Genomic DNA, 22,658 nt, shown 5'->3' with positions numbered 1-22,658 from the left:
GAACTATCCTTTCAGAAAGAAGGAAAACCCAGAGAGCACAATTTCCTCAAAACCACAAAGAGGTCATATGATGGTAGTAGATCAAGTAAAATAAATCTAAGAAATAACCATAGAATTCCTCTACTGAGAATCATCAGTGGCCTTGAGAAGAGGCATTTTGGTTGAGTGGTGGCAATGATAGCCTGTTGGTAAAGGTTCAGGAGTGAATGGGAAAAGGAAAATTGGAAAAAGTGAGTATAGGCAAGGAAATAAATGGAGCAGTCCAGGAAGGGAAGTAAAGAAAGGTTGTTTTTTTGTTTGTTTGTTTTTGCTTTTTTTTTTTTTAATGTATGAAACAAATCCATATCTACGCCCTTATGAAAAATTCTAGTAGAGATGAAAAATTGACAGAAAAGACGAAGGGAAAATTGTTGAGCAAAGACATGGTCTGTGATAGATGATGAGATCTAGTTCACAAGGTGAGAGGGTGAAGATGTGTGATAGAGGACAATATAGAAGCTCAGTTACAGGTGGATTACTGGAAATAGTTGTGGGGCCTGGTGGAAGGTGTCTTCTGATTGTCCTTATCTTGTCAGCAAACTAGGTGGTAAGGTCATCAGCTGAGAATGAAGTAGTAGGAAACGGGCTGTAAATTTGAGGGAAAAGAAGGGGTAAAATACTTGTGGGGAGGCTTACAAGTATCAATGGAATAATGAAATGTAATATGACTGCCAGGCAACTTGAAAGCATATAATTAAGATTTATGATTAGAAATTTTAACTGAAGGGCACCTGGTGGCTCAGTGGTTGAGCGTCTTCTTTCAGCGCAAGGCGTGATCCTGGGGTCCAGGAGCGGGTCCCGCATCGGGCTCCCTGCATGGAGCCTTCTTCTCCCTCTGCCTATGTCTCTGCCTCTCTCTGTGTGTCTCTCATGAATAAATAAATAAAATATTAAGACAAAGAAAATTTCATTGAGAGTAGGCTGTGTGTATGTGTATGTGTGTTTTCTAGCCACTTGATGTATAGAAGTGTGCATGTAGGATAACAAAAAAAGTTAGCAATTTTTTCCATAACAACGTGATGAAATCAGAGAGAGTCAAGAAGTTTGGATTTCTAAACTGAGTAAAAGAGAATCAAACATGCTAGGTATGAAGAAGGAAGAAAAGTTTAGGACCAGGATGCCTGGATGGCTGAGTGGTTGAGCATCTGCCTTTGACTCAGGGCATGATCCCCAGGGTCAGAGATCAAGTTCCACATCAGGCTCCCTGTGAGGAGCCTGCTTCTCCCTCTGCCTATGTCTCTGTCTCTCTCTCTGTGTGTATCTCTCATGAATGCATAAATTAAATATCTTTTTTTTTTTTTAAAGAAAGGTTAGGATCAGTGGATTGTAAGTGTTCTAGGTCAATCTGTGTCCCCCAAAACATATGTTCAAATCCTAACCCCTGTTACCTGTGAACATGAGCATATTTGGAAGTAGCCTTTGCAGAGGTAATCAAGTTAAGATGAGGGTGTGCTAGATTAGGGTGGCCCTAATTTAATGGCTGGTGACCTTTTGCAAAAAAGGAAATTTGACACAGACACAGAGGTAAGACAGCCATGTGAAGATGGAGGTGGAAAATGGAGTCGTGCTGCCCCACACTAAAAAAATCAAGAATCCCAGAAACCACCAAAACCTAAAAGAGGCAAGGAAGGATTCTTCCCTAAAAGCTTCTGAGGGAGCACGGCCCTGCTGAACCCTTGATTATGGACTTCTTGACTCTTGATTATGGTCCCTAGAATTGTGAGAGAACAAATGTCTGTTGGTTTAAACCACTCAGTTTGTGATACTTTGTTATATAGTAGCCCTAGAGAACTAACACAGTAAATCATGGGAAGATCAAAGACGTGGCCATACCAGAGATATGTAGTCTCGGAGACAGTAAGTGATGGCTAGAGCGCTCAGGATTGAGTGTGTAGCCGTGGCAGTGGGTGGTGGAGGGAGTCAAGATCATTGAATAAGAGAATTTTGGGAAACTGAGATGCCAGGGAATTGCAAGGATTATCTTTGGGGATCTTAAAATTAAAATCATCAGGAATTATGGCAGTAGTAATATTAGAGAGAATGATGAGAATGTAGAAATCCAAATATTACACTAATCCTGGGAATTGATTTTAGGGCTTTTATATGATAGCAAAAAAGGGGGGATAGGTAAATCCTCTGAAGATATAAGATTTAAAGCTGATATTATTTTGTATGTTGAAATGCTTCATTCAATTGATAGCATATTATATGTATTTTTCAAATTGAATTTTTATGTAGTCTTATATTTGACATGTATCCATATATACATGAATTTCTGCTATGTAATATTCCATTCTATAGCTATGCCAATTATTATTTTTATCAATTCCTCTGTTAATAGATGTTTAAGTTTTTTCTAGTTATTAAGAGCAAAAACCTTCTCTCATTTTCTTTTTTATCCTATTGTACCTATAATTCTGTCTCCTTATTTTTAACTCTTGACTTACTTTGAGAGAAAAAGGAAAGGCTTTAGTTAAAATCTTGGCAATAAAATAATTATGATTATAAATCTCTTTAATTAAGTATGCACACATGACATGGTATTTTTTAAAGAGAATGGAAATGAATAGTTTTCAACCAAATCTAATGCCCAAATATACCATGTTTTAGAGGATAATGTCAGTTTAACATTCTTAAACAGCCTTGAGACAATGGCTCTGCTTTATGTAAGACACGATAAGCAAATTAAGAAAAACTGCAAAATTCTTTAATTCTCCAAGGAAATGACTGAAAAAGGAAATAGTAAAAGGGGGAAAAAAGGTATACACTGGAGCTTGATTGTACACAGAGGCTAGAATGACCAGTGCCAGGGTAACCCCCATATCTGCTCAGTAAGTTCTCGGGTATCTTTAGTTTGAAGTTAAGAGTTGAAGTCCTAGCAATTGTGCTTTTATGCAGCCACATGGCCCACAAGGTAGATATTGTCAAAAAGCTGCCCAACAAAATCCTCACCAATGTTTTGAGCAGCACAGCAGGTATTTAGAATAAATTCTGTGACATTTTGTTCTTCGCACAAGGACTAGTGAGGTGGATGGAAAATAGAATCAAACAGTGGCACAGTAGGAGCACCTGGGTGGCTCGGTCAGTTGCGTCCACTCTTGATTTCAGCTCGGATCATGATCTCAGGGTCATGAGACTGAGTCCCATGTCAGGATGCCCGCCCAGCAGGGAGTCTGCTTGAGATTCTCTCTCCCTCTCCTTCTGTCCCTCCCCTTCAGCTCGCTTTCCCTCTAAAATAAGGACATTTAAGGAAAAAATGAGGAGCACAATTATAGACAGCATCAAGACTAAGGCCAACGTCTCATATTAAATTGGGGTTACAAGCACAGAATCTATGGGGGAATTTTCTTAGGAGAGTTTCAAGATACTCCCCACTACTTTGGGGGCCTGAATCTGATGGAAAAAAAAAAATCTCAGTGCATTGGGCAAGAATTTCTTTCTCAAATTTTGCAGCATTATAAGATCATCCAAGACTCTCCCCTGTCATCAAGATAGTGTCTCAGGCTTTTATCCCAATTCAGTGTTCTTGTACAGAAGATACACTTTTGCTATTTCCTTTGGTGATTCATCTAGAATACCCGTGGACCTGGTTTAGTCCCTCCCCTGGGTTAGCGGTAAAGATGAGGTTGCCTTCATCCAACTGTACATACAATTTACTGAAAGAAAATCCTAGAGGTGGGTTCTTATGATATATGGAAGAGTGACCCCAAGTGGATTCACACAACCCTTGCCGGAGAAGTTCATCTTTCTCCAGGTCCTGCCAAACCCATGAAGCCAAGCAGAGGTCAGTTGTATTCAGGCGGGACAAGATGGTAAAGCTTAGCTTGGGGTTCAACATTTTCAAATGCATGAAGGGAGCTTTGCTCACTCTAGCCTTCCTTCTGTGGTTGCACATTTCTGCACACTCTCCATAGCCCCTGACCCATCTGCAAGTGGGTTAGAAACTGGCTCACCTGATTGTGGAGGTGAGCGAGGCCAGTGTGGAATCTGTAGGGCAGGGGGTCAGAAAGAACAGGCTGGAACTCTCTGGAATGGGCTGACACTGTGGTCTGCAAGCAAAATTCCTTCTTCTGGGCATCTGCATTATTTTCAAATTGTGCTTCCTGTCTTTCTTCATTGATCTATTCTTCTCAATTTTTTTTCTCTTTTATTAGCCTTAAAAAAAAAAAAAAAAAAAAAAAAACCTGGCTTTAAAAAAATTCTTAAAAAAAATAAAAAAATAAAATTAAAAAAAAATAAAAAATTCTTTGTTTTGTATTTTCTAAAAATAAAAACTGAAGAATTTTTTTATTTTATCACTTATATTCTCATTTCTAGGTTTTGTGGGAGCACTATTATTGATATTATTTCACTAGTTGAGCTAGATATATATGTCATTTATTCTCATTTTTCTCAATTTTTAGAGAAATTCACTTAAGATTGTAAATATCTATGGCTCTTCCTACATTTCACAAGTATTTATGTAAAAATAATCTTTTCCTTTCAGTTATTGATATTTTGCAATTTCCAGTGAGTTTTTCTTTTAATTCAATTTTAACACATAATGTGACGATGTTACATGAGTTTTCAACTGTATATTTTGTTTTGCTTCTTACATGCCTCTTTTTTCTTCTAAGCTTTATGTCTTCTTTGTTGAAATTAACCCTCTACTAATTCTTTTTTTTTTTTTTTTTTTATGATAGTCACAGAGAGAGAGAGAGAGAGAGAGAGAGAAGCAGAGGGAGAAGCAGGCTCCATGCACCGGGAGCCTGACGTGGGATTCGATCCCGGGTCTCCATGATCACACCCTGGGCCTAACGCAGGCGCCAAACCACTGCGCCACCCAGGGATCCCCTTCTAATTCTTTAATCGGTGTTAAAGCCTCTCTTTTTTTTTGAAAATATTTTTGTTTTCTATTCAGTCCTGAATTACAGATATTCAACTAGAAGTATACAATATCTCCTGATGAATTATTATTTTTTATCAGGAATTATTTTTTGTCAGATAAATGACCTTTTTCTGTATAAAGGTATATTAATTATATATTAAGATTGCTATACTTGGCTAATCCTCTCCCATTTATTGAATTTTAAACTTTCTTAGACATTATATTTTAGGTATGATTCTTTTTTAAAAACAATAGTTTACATATTTATTTATGAGAGACACAGAAAGAGAGGCAGAGACACAGGCAGAGGGAGAAGCAGGCTCCCCCAGAGAGCCCCATTCAAGACTCCATCCCGGGACCCCAGGATCACACCCTGAGCTGAAGGCGGACCTCAACCACTGAGCCACCCAGGTGTCCCAGGTATGATTCTTTTTTTTTTTTTTTTTGGTATGATTCTTTTAAATCAAATATGTTACTTTATCAAATCTAACATTCTCTGTATTTAAAGAAGCTGATTTATATTTGGATTTATCTTAATCATCTTATTTTGTTTTGTATATCTACTTAACATGATTTCTTTGTTCTTTTTACTCCATTTTTAAAGAGATTTCATTTATTTATTTATTTGACAGAGAGAGAGAGAGAGGGAAAGAGAGCACAAGCAGGGGGAACAGCAGAGGGAGGAGGATGCCGGGCTCCATTCCAGGACCTGGGGATCATGACCTGAGCAGAAGGCAGACACTTAACCAACTGAGACACCCAGTGCCCCATTTTCACCGATTTTTGACATCTTTGAAACTGATAGAAATTTTTATATTTTCTTTTCCCCATTATAATTTCAGTTGCAATATATATTCCAAATTTTGTGTACTTGTACCTAACATTTTTTTGCCTCTATATAGAAACAGATCACTGTTAATGGTACAACTCTAGTAATTTTTACGAAGTGAGCATTTCCATTTAACCAGCCACCAGAATTAAGGTTTATGAAGCTAAAGATTACAAATGTTCCAGAAAATACTTGGTGCTCGCTGTCAGTCACTATCACCAGCTGCTTCCTTTCTGTGTGGCATGTGGGGCTATTTCCTTAGATCCGTCTCCCAGTTTACAAATTCTCTGTTAAGCTCCAACTAATCTCTTTAGCCTTTCCATTGAGTTTTTGGTTCAATTATTATATGCATATTACTTACAAGCTCTACTTTTTTTCAAACTTGTTCTTTTCTTTCTTTATTACTTATAAGCTCTATTTTATTTCAAACTTGTTCTTTTCTCTCTTTATTAGCTCCTCAAAAGTTATGTGTATATATTTAATGGTTTCTTATTATTCTATAACTTTACTATTATTACTCTAATATTTATTATTAAATAATAATATTATTATTACTTTTATTATTATTATTCTATTACTTTATTATTTTATTACTTTAGCTTTTAATCTCAAGTTCTGTTTCTTGCATCTATTGACACCCTCCTAGAGGCTCCCTTATCATTTTTTATGATTGTGTTTTATGAGTTAATTTTCATCAAACATTTTTTCCACATCTGATTAAACTCTTTCAGTTTCCTTGTTTCTGACAAGGTCATATAGATTTCAATATTCCAGGAAAAACTGTAGGTGATTACTATAAATTTGAAAGCTAGGTTTAGATGTGTTTGGCTGCAAGGCTTTGATTTTTCCCCACTGCCTTTTTACTTTTATATTCCAGACTCCAGACAAAACAGAAATGTTGTGGCCACATCTTTGTTTGTGTGTAGAGTTTTTCTAGTGCACTTTTAATGGATGGAGAGAATCTATGAAAGGACTTTTAAGCTGTATTTTACACAGAATTAGAAAGTGGTGTTTAACCACCTCAGCAGCCTGGGGCCATCTTTCAAGTCTTCCTGTGTAGATTAGAAGGCCAGCTTCAGCCTTGAAAGACTAAATATAGGGTGAAAATCACTACAGATTATAGGGCCATCAACTCACACCATATTAATTTTTATTATTCTTTGTACTCTTTAAATCTTTCATTTCTTTGTGTTTGACTAGATATTATTTTCAGAGTGTTATTTTACCTATGATCTCATGTCTGTAGCAGAAAGGAAACTATCTGAGTCAGCTTGGGTCATCGTGTTTTTAATAAAAGAAAGCAGTGTAAACATTCAGCTATTAAAGGCAATAAGTAGCTGGACTCATCCACATCTTCTTTACTCTGCTTAATTTTCACAACCCCTCTTCTCTCTCCACATTTCTCACTGGGCTGTGTTGTTTCTCCCCAAACAACCAGAGACCTAAACTCATCATTCATATGTGGCACTTCTTCCATCTCACTCAATTTTCTCCAAACACCAAAATCCTTTCTGAGCTTTAATGGAGTCAAATGTAAATCCTAGAAAAGATTTCTCTAATTTGTAGCTTTAGGAAAATCAATTTTCAACTTTATTTTTAAAAATTATGTCTTAAATGTTGGTTTTCAGTAGCTTGTTTCAGAAGAGATCCTCTCTCTGCTGGAGAAAACAAAGCAAACAGCAACAACAAAAAAAGCCCTCAAAAAAAGCTAACATGCTCTAAAAGATTTATAACTCCAAGATAAGAAAGGACTTGGACAATCAGGCACACACAACTACAAGGAGACATAGAGCTATCATGAAAACCATCGCTTTGCCACAATCCTTGATTAGATAGAACAGCACTTTTCTACTTATCCTGGACCATATTTAAAGCCATTAGTCAACAGAGTGAAATCATTCCAATACCTATTTTAGATTTTCATTTTTATTTCCTTTTGTTTGTATGTGCTGTAGAGTCAAATAGTTTTCCTATCTGATCTCTTCAAGCTATTTGATTTTATGTTTCAAAATACAGTATGCTTATTAAGAGTGTGGCTTAAAAAAAAGATTTTATTTATTTATTTTTAGAGAGAGAGAGCACAAGATAGAGAACATGAGTGGGAGAAGGGGGAGAGGGAGAAGCAGACTCCTGGCTGAGCAGGAAGCCCAAAGCAGGGCTCATCCCAGGACCCTTGGATAATGACCTGAACAGAAGGGAGATACTTAACCGACGAGCCACCCAGGAGCCCCGGAGTTTGGCTTTTTGTTGCAAACCATTGTGAATGTAGTGCCAATGAATTGTGCAGTTTAAAATGTAAATTTTATGTTATGTAAATTTGACCACAATAAAAAAGTAGGATTTTTCTCATCACCAACATTGACATAGAGCAGAACCAGTTGTTTTCAACTTGTGCACCTAATTCACTCCTGACTTAGTCCTTGCTTAAGTTCATACTTGGAAATATAACATCTGAGAGATTTTGTCTGTATCCCCTAACTTTTGCACCCAGTCTCCCATTCATACGTACATTCTGTTGAGTTGGGAGAGGTTGCCTTCTTTGTGCTTGCTCTATCAGCTTAACTCCTACTCACTTTTTAACCTGTTATAACCTGTTTTTTACCTGTATAATTCCGGGGGTAGCTCTACTGATGGTTTCCCTGTTTGACAAATGCCTTAAGCTTTCTCCATATTGAAAGTGGAAATAGGTGCAGCCCAGGTGGTTCAGTGGTTTAGCACCACCTTCAGCCCAGGGCATGATCCTGGAGACCTAGGATCAAGTCCCACATTGGGCTCCCTGCATGGAGCCTGCTTCTCCCTCTGCCTGTGTCTCTGCCTCTCTCTCTCCCTCTCTCATGAATAAATAAATAAAATCTTTAAAATAAATAAATAAAAGTGGAGATAAAGAACTTCCTCTTGAAAATCTCTCATAAATGTGTAGACACGTATACCCATATATACATTATATATATATATGTGTGTGTAATTTGTTAATGTCTTTGTCTGACTTTCATCCTACCTTTCACATTCCTTAGCACAGTTTGCTGATTCAAATTTTCTTATGTGCTTTTTAAAAATTTTTATTTATTTGTCTTAGAAAGAGAGAGGAGAGAGCACATGCACAAGTGGAAGGAAGGGGAGAAGAGGAGGGAGAGGGAATAGGAAAGAATTTCAAGCAGACTCCATGCTTGCTAAGCATGGGATCTTAGGCGGGGCTGATCCCAGGATCCTGAGATCATAACCTGAGCCAAAATCAAGAGTCGGATGCTTAACTGACTGAGACTCACGGGTGCCCCAATGTTTTTAATGAGAACATTTCACATTATTTAGTTAAAAGACTCTTAGAGTTTTATATACATCCTTTGTACAATCTAAGCTCACAAAAAGTTCTAGGAACTTGTGCAGTTCTACTACACCTCAAACTAATGCAATCAATTACGTGCAACCTCTACCACTACCAACAAACTGCTGAATGCCTCTAGATAAAATCACTTTATTTTGAAGACCTCCAATTACATCTTTTCCAATCTCAACTGTGCTCTCAGATACTCCTATCTGTCTTCAATCGATCGTGTCTCTCATTCTCAGAGCAAACATTCTAAACCTCTGAATACTCTCTTTAGGAAAATCCACTTAATGCAAATTCCATGAGAAAAAAGACCGTTGTGTTAGCTATTCCACAAATATATTGACTGAATGAATGAATACATGAATCATTAGTCAGTATTTTTACTTACATTTTTGGCATCTGTATTTTTATTCCATACATCAAAATGTTGTCTTCCCTACATTTCTGAGATAATGTTGAGACACAACAGACATATTTGTTCAATGACTGGTGCATGCGGTAGGTAAATTTTGTGCTACAAAAGAGTCTGTTCATTTTTCCTTGCTTCTGTCAGGAATCCTTACCCGAGATGCAGCCTAATTACTACTGACTATGTAATAGTCTTGATTGTATAAAAGCTCTCTTTAGACCAATGTCAGTGTTTTTTACTCTAACATTACTTTTTAAAAGGGAAATTACTGCTATCGAACTTTGAGTTAAGGAAGGAAGAAATGCTGTATTCATGATGGGCATTAAATTAAATAATGAGTACTAACACTGTTTATTTGAAAAGAAACAATTTGCACCTGCATGTTTCCATTTGGCGGTATACTAACATCTTTTAAAGATTATGCAATGATTATTACAACCCTGATAAAATATCCCAATTTTGTAGTTATAAAAAGGATAAGATCTTTGTTAAAACCACATATTTTGGGGAATAGAGGAGCAATTTTATTGATATGACCCCAAAACCATACATAACAAAAGAAAAAAGAGATAAATCGTACTACATTGAAATTTTAAAATTCTGTGCATCAAAGGACACAAACAATAAAGTAAAAGGCAACCTACACAATGGGAGAAAATATATGCATTATTGATAAGGGGCTAGTACCCAAAATCAAAAACTCCTACAAGTCAACAAATTATAAGCAACCCAACTGAAAATTGGGCAAAGGGCTTTAGTATGCTATTCTCAAAAAAAGATATATAAATGACCAATAAGTACATGGAAAGGCATTCAATGTCACTAATTAAACAATGTTGCACAGGCACCTGGGTGGTTCAGTTAAGCATCTTCCTTTGGCTCAAGTCATGATCCTGTGGTCTTGAGACAGACCCCTGCATCAGGCTCCGTGCTCAGAGGGGCCTCTGCTTCTCTCTCTGCTCCTGCTCATGCTGGCTCTCTCCCTCTCTCTCTCTCTCAAATAAATAAATAAAAATATTTATTTAAAAAAAAAAACAATGTTGGAAACAATAGGATAATAAAAAATGTTAGAAGGAAAAGCTCAGAAATGACATTTCCATCGGAGATTTGAAGAGTTCTAATGGGGCACCTGGGTGGAGCAGTAGGTTAAGTGTTTGACTCTTGGTTTCAGCTCAGGCCATGATCTCATGGTCATGAGATACAGCTCCGAGTCTGGCTCCCTGCTCAGTGCAGAGTCTGCTTAAGTTTCTGTTTCCTTTTCCCCCTGCTCTGCCCCCTTCTCTTTCTCATTCCCTCAAATTAATAAATAAATCTTTGAAAAAAACCCACATATTTTATACAATGTTATAACTTAGAAGATTTTCCCAACTTCTGACCTACACCAAGTGATAATCAAGAAAATGAAATTATAGTTCTATTCTATCAGTCTTGTTCACAAGATTTTTATTTATTATTATTTTTTAATAATAAATTCATTTTTTATTGGTGTTCAATTTGCCAACATACAGAATAACACCCAGTGCTCATCCCATCAAGTGCCCTCCTCAGTGCCCGTCACCCAGTCACTCCCACCCCCCGCCCTCCTCCCCTTCCACTACCCCTAGTTCATTTCCCAGAGTTAGGAGTCTTCATGTTCTGTCTCCCTTTCTGATACTCTGGTTTCTCTTCAGATTGAATAAATCTTACCCCATTCACATGATTTTTAAATCAATGTTTGTTTTGCCCTATCATTTTAATGCAAAAGTTTCCCTTTAGCATCAACTTATTTTAAGTCATTTTTCTACTTCTTAACCATTATTAGAATATAGTACATTCTTTAATATATTAGCATCTTTGTCTCTTTATTCACTCCTCCCCTTCTGCTCATTTTATGCTGTTTGTAAACTGATTCAAATAATCTGAATTTCAAGCCATGCTATTTCTCTACTACTTTTTTGTACCTGCATTTTCTTCTTCTTCTAGGTCATTGAATTAATTAAAAAAAAAACAAAACAGACATGCTTTTAAGTGTTCTCTCTTTAATTCAATCTATCCTGGCTAGAGGATACCTGGAGGTTGACATTTTGGTTCTGAGTCTCTGTAAAACATTGAGTTTTACACAGTAGGCCTGGTCACCAGAGCAACACCAAGAGAGAAGCTTCCCCTCAGGAGGCATGGCTCTAATTCTCTTTTCTGAAAGCTGGTTTGTTCTCATACTATCAACCACCTTGACCAAGTTTTTGTAGAAACTCACTTTACTATTGACATATTGAACAGTGAATACAGGATGATAATCACTTAGAAGTATATAAATGCAAATATTATTTCACAATTTGGAACAAGAAAAAGAAATATATGAGAAAAAGGAAAAAAATATTAAAAATCAATATTCATGCCTCTCTTTTAGGGAGTCTTTAGTTCCTCTTACTTCACAGATATTCAGGAAAACAGTACTGTCACTGAGCTATTTCTCTCTAGATCTCCTACTCATTTTAAAATTCCCCCCAAAAAATAAAATAAAATAAAATAAAATTCCACAAAATGCCACATTCTTTTCTTGACCAATTTGTGTATAAATTAAGCAGAATACTTTTCTCTTGTACAAATATATGTGTACTATAAAGACACATGTCTACCTCATGCCCCCCATGTTTTAATAGCATTTACCTCCTAGGTTGACTTTGATAAGATTCCATCTTGGCACACTCATGCCAACTGAGTCATTTTTTATCAATAAGGGAGGTTCGTTTCGACATATACATAGTCTTGAAAAGATCGTGCATATTTATATTAATGTACATTAAGAGATTAAGCCTGGATTCGAATTCTAGCTTCCTCATTTAGTACTTGCATGAGTACTTTTCCCAAGTTATTTGACTTCCCTCAATCAAAGATCCCACTAACTTCATGGGATGCCATCTGTTGTGCAGTTCACAACCTAGGAAGTAAAATATGGCAGCCAAAGAAAGTTTACTTTTATCTCTTGAATGTGGATGGTAATACCTCATTATTGTGTTTTGTTTTGTTTTTTTTTCTGGTGGAGGAAGAGGAAAGTTCTATTCTGTAATCTACGTAAGGAAGTTAGAAGAGTGTCATGAACACAGTACTCTTGCAACAATTAAGGAATGTTCATGTTAATAGCTTCTATCCCTCATCTACCTTTGCAGCACAACTACTTGAAAATATTTTAAACCATGGTATCCAAAATTTCACAAGCTCTGATTAATCCATTATCTACTCCCATTCATTTTATCTACTCTGTGTCAGAAGTAGCCCCAGAATTTTTTAGGCAACCCATTCTAATGTCAGAATAGAATGAATTGGAAATCTGAGACATGCCTCTTAAACAAGTTTGTGAAAAATATTTTACTATCACAGGAATAGTTAACCACGTTGCAATATCTGTGGTCTGTCAATCTATGATTATTTATATTTTAACTTCATCAAACAATATCACTTTCCAATAACACTTTATAGCTTCCATACCCTTTAGAACAGAGCATTTAAAGACTCAACAGAAATCTGCTAAGCATTACTTCATTACTCTGAAAGAATTCATCATAATTAACACATAATTGCAATAATTAACTTACCCTTGCTCTGCCTCTGTCTCCTCTTGAGTGTTTTATGTTGGAGATAAAATGATAAGCGCCATAGAGAAAACTTTTTACTGAAGGCAAATTTAATCTGAGATCCAGAGAAGAAAGACAAAAGAAAAGGCACAATGTCACTATTGGTGTGGAAATGCCCGATGTCCTTTGTGCTTCTTAGTTATCTTTCAAAAGTGTAATATTGAAAGGAGGTTTTGGGATCCTCTCTGATTTGTAGTATTTGTTCTGAATTGTCTGGAATTCTATTTGTTTTCTTGCCCAGTGCTGACATGGGGTTGATGGCTATAGGTTTCTTGTCATTGTCCCCACAGGATCGTTTTCCTTATCAGCTCTTGGCAGACTGTGACCATTTAAGGAGAGACTTCTTTAGTGGTTTATCAACCTTATTTTCATAGCTTCTTATTTTCCAGTGTCAAAAAGTATTATATGCATTAAAAAAATGCACTCATCCATGCCAGGCAATTGTAAGTAGAATTGTATTTTAAGTAATAAACAAAAATGACCTTGGAATGTCTGACAGCTTGTCGGAAATATGACCATTTCTTCAAGTCGAGTTTTATTTAAGAACACAAGAGCTAAGCTTAAGGGAAATAGACTGTTTTAAGAAGAAAAAACTGGAAAATGATAGCTTACATGTTTGAAGCCCATCAACTCACACTATTATAAAAACCCACCAAGGGGTGCAGGGGACTGAAGTGAAAATCTGTACATAGCAAACAGCAAAACAAAACCATAGGAGAATAGCAAGTCGGAAAGGAAAGAATCCGAATCTCAAACCTTGAAACGTTCCCTTTGTCTCACTGATTGTCATAAACGATTCCAGGGATTTATGACCAAGCAAGGCAAGGATTCAGGATGCACATGTTGGGGATTTATTCTACGATGCAGCTTATGAAAACAGTGAACCAATTTGCCATAATAAAAAAAAAAAAAAAGTGTGTGCTTTCCAGAAATTTCTTGAGAAAATATTGCCAGATTGGGTAATAACTTTGTGAATAAGCCTCAAAATAGAGGGCTTTGTGGTGCTTAATAATCAAGACAGGATCTGGGAATTGAACAAAATGCATTTTGTCTTCAGTTATTTGCATAACAGCAGTTTTATTTTTAAAGGTTTCATGCTGAAACTAGGAATGCTCTAAAAAGAGAAACAGTGAGAATTCCCATTTTGAAACAAACTGAGCAGGAGTGAAAATATCACCAAGTGGTCTGGCTGCATCTCAGGATTGTTGTAAAAATAAGTTATGGTGAAGCCAGGCCTGAGTCAAAGGCTATGGACACAGAGGTCAGGATAACGGCTGAGTACCGAGGATCACATTCCATTCCCATTGCTATGAAAATAGAAAGCAAACATGAAGAATGAAGTTTTGGTGGATACTGAGAATTGCAGGCAGAACAGAAGCTTGGTTTTTTTCCTTATGAAGAAGGGATGCAGAAAATGGTGTGCCTTTGCCTTCAAATCCATAAAGTATCAAACATGTGCATATTACTAATAATATTGTGATATCATTGCCCAATGCAATTGTTTGTTTGTTTGTTTGTTTTTTTATAGAAATGAGTATAAACAATTAAAGTAAATCACTTCCTACAAGTATTAAAAACTGTACTTCCTTGTTCTGTGTACTTTACCATGCAGGAGCTCCTTTAATCTTGAATAGCCAAGTTTGGAAAATGAGTTTTAATTTGGAGACCAAACATAATATGACTTCCAAATAATAAGCTTTAACACATAACATAGCTTTTCAAATTCTCAAACCTCAAATTCTCAAAATACGTTTTTTTTTTATATACATAGGTTATAACCAGTTGACTATATCAAAATAGTAATTTTCATTTATTGTTGAAATCATGTTAAAGCACACATTTTGCTATTGGCCACTACATTTTCTATTTATTGGTAATTTTCTCCATCAGTCCTTGAGGTTAACTTCTATTGTTTTGTGAAAGCAATTTAGCTGTGAATCTAAATAAGAAAAAAATATGTCTAGATCTCAATACTTGTATGCAAGCCACTAATAACTAATTTCTTACTTGGAATAAAATCATCATAAATAATGGACCCATTCCTACCCGCTGGAGAATAATTTTCTATACAAAGAATTTTGAAAATAATAATATTTTAAGACCACAAAGAAATGTTATTGGAATATCACTTAGTATAATTCCCATTGCATAGATAAAGAAATTGAACCTCAAATTACAGTAATTTGCCCATATCACATAGTGGCAACAACATTAAGAGTTAAATGGATTCCCAGAAGATTTTAAACTCTGTGAAGCAAGAGTATTTTTTTTTAACCTTTAAAGTATCCAAAGTGCATATTACAATTCCTTGCACATATAGTCATCAGGTAATATTTAACGAATGAAACATATTTCAGAAAGTTTTTTAAGTTGAAATTTGGGGATGATATGTGTATATCTACAAAGTCAAGACTTCACATTTCATCTCCCTGAACTTAAACTTCTTTTCTTTAAGATTTTCTTTATTTGAGAGTGGGAGCGATGGAGAGTGTACAAGCAGGGATAGAGGAAGAGGGAGAAGCAGACTCTCCCTTGAACAGGGAGCCTGATGCAGGGCTCAATCCCAAGACCCCGAGATCATGACCTGAGCTGAAGGCGCCACCCAGGCACCCCCGAAATTTCAACTTGTTAAGTGTTTAGGGATAATATATCTATCGTATGTGTCTCAGGACAAAGTAAAGTGCCTAGTACATAATAAATGTTAAATAAAAAAGAGTTGAATGAATGAATATAAAATATGTAATATCTTATATATTGGTTGTAGTGATGAACAGTGTTTAGTTTTAATATTAACAATAGCAATATTAATTAATAGTTGGATTAATGACTTTAAATATATATCTAGTATATCTAAAATATATCTCACTTTAAAAGAAAACAAACTACAAAATCAGATAACCAGATGTGATTGTTGGTTTTGTGTACCAGTTTAATAAGGCTATAGTACCCAATTAGTTGATCAAACTACTCTAGGTGTTCCTGTGAAGATATATTTTTTTTATTGAAGTTAGATTTGCCAACATATATTATAACATCCAGTGCTCATCCCATCAAGTGCCCTCCTCAGTGCCTACCACCCAGTCACCCCATCCCTCCACCCACCTCCCCTTCCACTACCCCTTGTTCATATCCCAGAGTTAGGATTCTCTCATGTTTTGTCACCCTCTCTAATTTTTCCCACTCATTTTCCCTCCTTTCCCTTATAATCCCTTTCCCTATTTCTTATATTCCCCAAATGAGTGAAACCATATGATGATTGTTCTCCGATTGACTTACTTTACTCAGCATAGTGAGGATATTTTTATAGATGTGTCTCACACCTAACATCAGTTGACTTTAAATAAAGCTTACCCTATATAGTATGAGTGGGCCTCATCCAATCAGCTGAAAACCTTAAAAGCAAAAATTGAGGTTTCTTAGAGAAAACAAATTTTGCCTCAAGTCTGCAACATATAAACCTTGAGTTTCTAGCATGCCAGTCTGACCTACAAATTTCAGAATTGCCAGTCCCCACAATCATGTAAGCCTAGTCCTTGCATTACATAAAATGCACATACCTCTTATTTGTTCTATTTTTCTGGAGAATTATGAGTAATACACCAGAACTACAAAATCAACTTGGGAAATATTTGGCACTTCCTACTAACAGAATCTTACTGTCATTCTTAACATTAGGTAATTTAAACTACTTAGGGATCCATGATTAAAAACCAAAAAACAATTAAATATATCACTGAATAGTTGGCTAAAAATGTGTGTTGTCTCATCTATTCATTTTTCTCTCTCCTGAACAAAGTATTCAGAATCTTAGCCAGGGTTCTCTATTAGGTCATGATTTTCACAAAGATATTAAGATCCTTTATAAGCAAACATAGCTTAAATATTCCCACTTTGTGACCTGCTTTACATCTTCAATTCCTTGAATATAATCACCCACTTCTCTCTTGTACGACTAAAATGTGTCACAGAAAGGAAAACAATGTTTTATAAAATATCTACCCAAATACTGAAACAAATGAACTGATTTATGTTTCTAAAAAAGAAAGAATATGTAAAAACCAGACACCTGAAAACTGATTGGTTTACCCTTGCTGAGTATGTTTTGAAAAAGTTGAATTGAAACCATCTGTTGATGACTCATTCACTGTTGAATCACCTAAAGTATTTTTCTCCAACTCACAGCAATGTTCAACAAAATGCTTTCAAATTTTCTGAATTACCTTTTTCTACTAAAACAAAGAAATAACAAAAAAAAGTAAATTAATGTATCAGTGAAGGTTTGTCTGCAATTGATATGTTCGTGTGATTTTTCTTCATTAGTTTGTTTCTTCTACATGTAGTTTCTATAATTTTTTCAGTTTTATTGAGATATAATTATAATTGACATATGATCTTGTGTAAATTTAAGATGTATAGGTGTTGATTTGATACATTTATAAATTGCAAAATGATTACCACCATGGTATTAGCTACAACCTCCATCCCATCACATAGTTATGATTTCTTACTTGTGGTGAGAATCTTTAAGGTCTATTCTCTTAGCAACATTCAAGTATAAGATACAGTATTATTAGCTATAAATACTATGCTATACATTAGGTCCCCAACCTTATTCATATTGTTACTGGAAGTCTGTACCCTTTGACCAATATCTCCCCATTTCTCCAACTCTCCAACCCCAGAAACCACAACTCTTCTCTTTTTCTCGGAGTTTGTCTTTTTTAGATTCCACATATAAATGATATCATACAGTATTTATCTTTCTCTGTCTGACTTATTTCACTTAACATAGCAACCATCAAGGTCTCTCCGAGTCATCCCATTGGTGGGATTTTTGACTTTCTCATAGCTGAGAAAGCACGTCTTTATCCATTTATCAGTTGACAGGTACTTAGGTGGTTTCCATATCTCTTGATTATTGTGAGTAATGGTGCTATGAACATGGGAGTGTAGATACCTCTACAAAATCCTGATTTCAGTTCTTTTGGATATATATATACCCAGAAGTGGGATTGCTGGATTATATGGAAGTTCTGTTTTTAATTTTTGAATTTAATTTCTGGAAAAAAGTGCTCATACCTGTCATTTGTATGTCTTGTTTGGAAAACTGTCCATTCAGTTTCTCTGTCCATTTTTTAAGAGGTTTTACGCTATTTGCACTTGACTTGTATGCGTTTTTTGTATATTCACAGTGTGATTCCTGGTGCTGGCATCTCTGTGTGGTCATGGAGCAACCAAAGCTGGAAGGACCATGGGAAGGGTACCAAGGCTTCAACAGGAAGGAAATAGAAGGTTCAGAGGACAGTGATCAGGAGGTTGCGACAAAAGCAATGGATTCTAAAAGTTAGTCCAGAAGCATGGTTTTAGTAAACATTTGGTCAGTAATTTGAAACAGAGGACATTTCTTTTTCTGTAGATAGTACTAATAGTCAGAAAATCAGCACACATACCGAAGAATAAACAACACCATTAACCAGTTGGATCTAATTGATAGCTATAGAACACTACACTCAACAGCAGCAGGCTATATGGGCTTTTCAAGCACACATGGAGCATTCACCAAGATAGACCATTTTTAGGGTTATAAAACACATCTCAGGGTGTCTGGGAGGCTCTGTCAGTTAAGAAGCTGCCTTTGGCTCAGGTCCTAATCCCAGGATTCTGGGATCAGGCCCCGCAACAGACTCTGTTCAGCAGGGTGTCTGCTTCTCCCTCTCCCTCTGTACACACATACATTCTCTCTCCCTCTCTCAAGTAAATAAATAAAATCCTTAAAAAAACTTAAAAACTAAAACACACCCCAACAAACTGAAAAGAAGTGAAATGATACCATGTGTGTCCTTTAACTATGATAGAGTTAACCTAGATTAATAACAAAAAGATAACAGAAAAATCTCCAAATATCTGCAAATTAAACAATACATTTTAAAATAATTCTTGAGTTAAAGGTTAACTCTCAGAAAAAATACTCAGGACTAAATGGAAATAATAATATATATAAAAATCTATAGAGAAAGCACTGGAGAGAGAGAGAGAGAGAGAGAGGGGGCACTGGAACAATGCTAAAGCAGCATAACAGCTAAAAGAACACTAAGAGAGAAATTTACAAATGCTCATATTAAAACAGAAGGAAAATCTCAAATTAATTATCTAAACTTTTGCCAGCAAAGACAAAGAAGAGGACCGGGAAGAGATCAAAGCAAGCCTAAACCCAGCAGAAGGAAAGAAACAGTAAAGTGCAGAAATCAATGAATTCGAAAACAGATCATTAGGATATGCCTACATTAAAATGATGAATCAGTGCAAGACCCAGGAATTACGAGAGAATGAGAGAAGGAAAGAAAAAAAAAAAGAGAGAGATGATTGTATTTGAGGGAGAATATTATTTTAAATATTTTATTTATTTATTAATGAGAAACAGGCAGAGATATAGGCAGAAGAAGAAGCAGACTCCCCGGTGAGCATGGAGTTGATGCGGGAGTTGAACCCAGGGCCCTGGAATCATGACCTGAGCCAAAGGCAGATGCTCAACCACTGAGCCACCTAGGTGCCCTCTGAGGGAGAATTTTAAAGAAGAATATGTTGGTCATAAATGTTGATACTGCAAAGATCAAATAGGAAAATTAGAAGCAGTAGTTTAAGGGTGACAATTGGAGAATCATTCTTGACTTTTGATATAATGATAATATCAAGTTGGTGTAGAAGTGATATTTCAATTACCCAAATAGAAAGTAAGAAATAAAGAATGGAAATAATTTTCTAGGCACTCTTGAGGGAAGAGTGGGAGCTTGATCAGGTGACAGAATTCAAGAAAGGTATTTTAAATTCTTTTTTTTTTTAATTTTTATTTATTTATGATAGTCACAGAGAGAGAGAGAAAGAGAGAGACAGAGACACAGGCAGAGGGAGAAGCAGGCTCCATGCACCAGGAGCCCGATGTGGGATTCGATCCCGGTCTCCAGGATCACGCCCTGAGCCAAAGGCAGGCGCCAAACCGCTGCGCCACCCAGGGATCCCAAGAAAGGTATTTTAATACTTTTCACAACTGACCATGATTGAAGGTCTTGGCAAAAAGCCAAAGGGAGAGAGTAAATAAAAGATGAGTAATTAGAAGATGAAAGAAGAGAAGAAAGAAAGATCAATGGGACAAGATCAAGGGAATGCAGGTGTGATGGATTGTCAGCAGAATAGACTGGGGGTGTCATGGCTGGGGAGCGCAGGAAGATGTTAATTTGGAAAAGGGAATAACATTTCATCCTCTGAAAAGAGAAATGATAAGCAAATCAGAGAAAATGTGCAAAGACATTTTGACAGGGATGGGGAGCAAACACTAAAGTCATAATGGATGGCTTTACTTGTAAGTTAGGAGGCAAGTTGAACTCATTCTAATTGTGAGAGGGTCAGAGTGGCCTTAGGACCTTCAGGGAAGTAAATATACTGCAACATCTGCAAAGAGACCTGGACAGATTTATTTCTCTCTGAACAAGAAGAACACTGTTCAGAACAAAAGGCCCAACTGAGGTGAGATGTTATAAATTTTAATGAAACACAGAAGCATGACTAAAGAATTTCTCCTAAACCTAGTGGCGAAACGTCTCCACCATTTTCTTGGTACTAACAGGGAGGGGACTGGAGCCTGACAAGATGGTAGACTTTGGGCATCAATTAATGGGCATTTGAAGTTTAAAACATTACTATGTCACAAACTGAATTCTGAAAGAAATAGGAGGTACTGACTGTTGCCTGGAATGTAACATAACACAAAAAAAGAACATTTTTAAATATTTATTTATTTATTTACTCATGAGAGACACAGAAAGAGAGAGGCAGAGACACAGGCAGTTGGAGAAGCAGGCTCCATGCAGGGAGCCTGATGTAGGACTCGATCCTGGGACTCCAGAATCACTCCCTGGGCAGAAGGCAGGCACTAAACCGCTGAGCCACTCAGGGATCCCCAATAATCTGCAGTTTTAACTCAGTTATTTTCTTTTTTATACTTTCTTGGAATTTTTATTCCATTTCTCTCCCATATCTTTTATCTGTCTCTTTGACCACTCCACTTTCTGACAGGGTACATTTCTCTCTCCCGTCATTCCTCCACTAACTCTCCTGGAAACCTATAACTTGGCACTTATTTAAATACATCCATATTTTCACCATATTTTAAAAAGTCTAATTTTCCAAGGAAAAAATACTTCTAAAGTCAAGATTTTAAAATTAAACAATAAAAAATTAAACAACACTCTTGAATATTCTAGCACTCTAACTATATACTAGTTTTAATCCATACTCAGGTTTTCCGTATAATCTAATTAAAACTGAAAGCATGTGCACAAGACAAATTATCAAAATAATCAATAGGAATAATTCTCAAAAAAAAATAGGAACAATTCTCCTTCTTTTAATACTTGCCACCTATCATTTTGTTACTTTTATCCATATCTATTAAACCATAGAATCTTTCAAAGGAAAAAGAAAGCACTTTCCTTGAACTTTTAATTTCTAGTTGCAAAGACTCTTAGCAATGCAGTTAACCAAAAAGACAAAAAAAAAAAAATTAGCCTTATGTGAGCAGAGAGATTTTCTTATGCCACAGAGTTTTACTAAATTTCTAGAACTTGACTATTATTTAAAGCATGATGCATCTGATGGCAATAGGAATCTATACCAGAGCAGTGTTAATACTTTGATTCACATTTTTGATTTAATTAAAATTCTTCCCTGCCTTTAGATTGGTCTCCTTTATATCTGAAGTTAAATCCCTTTGTCTCCTCTGCCTGTGGGCCCAAACTGATTTACACAGCTGCACCAGTAGACAGTTCAAAACCATGCTTAGAATAGTTTATTCCATTTTCACTGTTTTGATTTAAATACACGCTTCAAACATCAAGGCCAGTCACTTCCCAAGGCCTACAGGAAAATTGTACAGGCATCTTTCTAGTTTCCTGGGTAATTGTGGCAACGCTAGACCCACTAACATGCCTAGTTTGAGGACAACATTTAAAGGCATGTCTAAGCTGTTACAGAACAATTATAACTGGAAATGACATCAAACAAAGTTGAAAAGCGTAGCCTGTGAGACATATCCTTCCTAGAAATGAGAGCTCAGGCTTATAAAAACTTGCTAAAACTCTTGGGCTTGAACGTAAGTTTAACTGAAACGAAGGTGCAGATATGTCATATTTTAACGTATAAGTTGTACAGCCAATTCTTTTTATAAAAATCCTTAAAAAATAAAATAAAAATCTTTTTTTAAAAAGTTTTTTTATTTCAATTCCAGTAGGTCGGATACAGTGTGATAGTAGTGTCAAGTGTACAATACAGTGATTCAGCACTTCCGTACATCACCCGGTGCTCATCACAGCAAGGGCACTGCTTAATGCCCATCACCCTTTTCACCCCCTTCCCTTCTGGCAACCATCAGTTTGTTCTCCATAGTTAAGAATCTGTTTCTTGATTTGCCCCTCTCTCTTCTATTTTCCTTTGTCATTTGTTTTGTTTCTTAAATTCCACCCTTGAGGGAAATCGTATTGTATTCATAAAAAAATGAATAATCCATTATATGTTGTCATACA

At 36.1% G+C, this 22,658-nt stretch overlaps 1 long non-coding RNA gene and 1 pseudogene across 1 annotated transcript; one reads left to right on the top strand and one right to left on the bottom strand.

Annotated features, from left to right (window-relative positions):
- Positions 1-2,929: 2,929 nt before the first annotated feature.
- Positions 2,930-3,934, bottom strand: LOC100686409 (annotated as a pseudogene).
- A 1,341-nt stretch (positions 3,935-5,275) lies between these two features.
- On the top strand, positions 5,276-19,999 carry LOC119864436. Its single transcript, XR_005373898.1, has 3 exons — positions 5,276-5,326; positions 18,276-18,426; positions 19,945-19,999. It is a non-coding gene; the product is annotated as an uncharacterized LOC119864436 (long non-coding RNA).
- Positions 20,000-22,658: the final 2,659 nt, after the last annotated feature.

The sequence above is a fragment of the Canis lupus genome, chromosome 19, assembly GCF_011100685.1.
Source record: "Canis lupus familiaris isolate Mischka breed German Shepherd chromosome 19, alternate assembly UU_Cfam_GSD_1.0, whole genome shotgun sequence".
Classification (NCBI taxonomy): domain Eukaryota; kingdom Metazoa; phylum Chordata; class Mammalia; order Carnivora; family Canidae; genus Canis; species Canis lupus.
Note: the sequence above shows the minus strand (reverse complement) of the source record. Positions and strands in the feature narration are given on the sequence as shown.